Raw genomic sequence first — 1,824 nt, forward strand, 5'->3', positions numbered from 1 at the left:
TCAGCCGGTGCCCATATGCGCGGAGCCTTCCTCCTCCACAACCACGCGGCGGCAGCGGCAGAGCCATGGACCCGAAACCCTAGCCCGCGGAGCGAGATCGCCATGGATCTGCAGGCAAGAGGAGGCGCATCCATGGGTACAAATTCCTCATCTTCCCCCGTCTATCCCTCCCTCTCTAACCCCCGTCTGTCTCCATGACCAGGACCAGGACAACGCACGCCACCAACAACAGAACCAATGTCCGGTCTTCTCCATGGGTATGGAGATCCGTCCAGTTATATCACTTGATTGTATATCTTATATAACATGATACTTTTCTTAGTTGGCAGATTACTATTCGGATATGTATATTCAAGGCCATAATGTATTCTCTCTTTTGCAATGCTACCAGAGGATCCCTGCAAAAAAAAGGTACATGGGGATAGCATATTTAAGTTCAGATATGCCACATAGTAGAAGCATTTGTTTTTCAGTTTTTTGTAGCAATTACTATGATGGAACAGGCAATGTTCTCTTATATTTAGCTAATAATCAACTGTGAATAGGCTGAGTTTGTAATTATCATTAATCACACTAGGATCCATTCCGGTTGATATATGCAACAAAATGAATTTGTGGTGGTTTTGAACACTTGGGAGGTACTTTTATTCTAGAGGAAAAAGGGTTTTTGGTTTTTTCGTCCAAATCAAGCATCATATCAGGTTTCTACCTACATGTTCTGTTGAGTAACGGAAACAATACATTCATGTTTATGGATTGGTAGTCCTCAATCAATATTCAATCATGACTTGATTTATCTTGCCCGTTTCTTCTACAAGAAACACTTTCAGATTAAAAGAGTCCACTGGTAGTCATTTTGTAGACTGTATGACACTGTCTGGCAGCAGCATCCCTCCCCCCACAATGCTTTAGTATTCTTATTACATGGTTGGCTATTTAAGGGTAAGCTTTTGTGTGCATCGGTAGAGTATATGTATGACACTGTGTCCTTGTTTTTATCACTTTAGTCCAGTTTGTCTTCAACAAGTACTACTCTCTATTTAGAGAAGATGCACTCTCTATTTAGTTTTTGGCCAGCTCAATTTGCAAGTTTGTATAGTCACTATGCTCTTCAAATAGTAGATTCATGGACTTTGTTATCTTTGAAAATGTGGAAGATATCAAGGTATTGAAGTGACTACTTAGAAAAATGGATAGATAGAAAACTACCGGAAGAATTATGCCTCTAACTCCTTATGTGGTTCGTATGTGTTGTTTCTTTTTAGGGCTTCCAACACAACAAAATTGCTTCTAATCTTTTGTGTTATCTTTTGTCATGGAAGTAGCTATGTGCTGCTTCAGTGTGTAGTTCAGTTGTGCATTACGGCTTAAATAAGAATCTCGGGAAAAATTTGTAGCACATTGGCACCGACATGTACCGCGTTGTTTTTCTGTGTCGTTCTTCTATAGAATCTGAAGTTTTTGAACCTCTGTTGGTAATGTTGCAGGGTTCTGGTGGCGATGCTGACGGTCGTCGAGAGGTTCGTGGACCGGATGGTGTCGTGGATGCCGATGTAAGGAGAGGTGAAGTTGATGCTCGTCCTCTACCTCTGGCACCACAACACACGGGTAAGCAGTCGACCAGACACCCCGAGCCCGAGAGATGATCAACATTTAGATACACTTGATTCGGTATGTGGCCAATTCTGAATCTGAATCTTAATGGTGTTCGGGTTTCAGGGTGCGGGGCACGTGTACGAAGGCTTCCTCCGTTCGTTGGTGGCGAGGCACGAGGGCAACATCGACCGATGCCTGCTGGAGCTGAGGGCCAGGGTGAGGGACTTG

This window comes from Triticum urartu, chromosome 3 (genome assembly GCF_003073215.2).
Source record: "Triticum urartu cultivar G1812 chromosome 3, Tu2.1, whole genome shotgun sequence".
Lineage (NCBI taxonomy): Eukaryota > Viridiplantae > Streptophyta > Magnoliopsida > Poales > Poaceae > Triticum > Triticum urartu.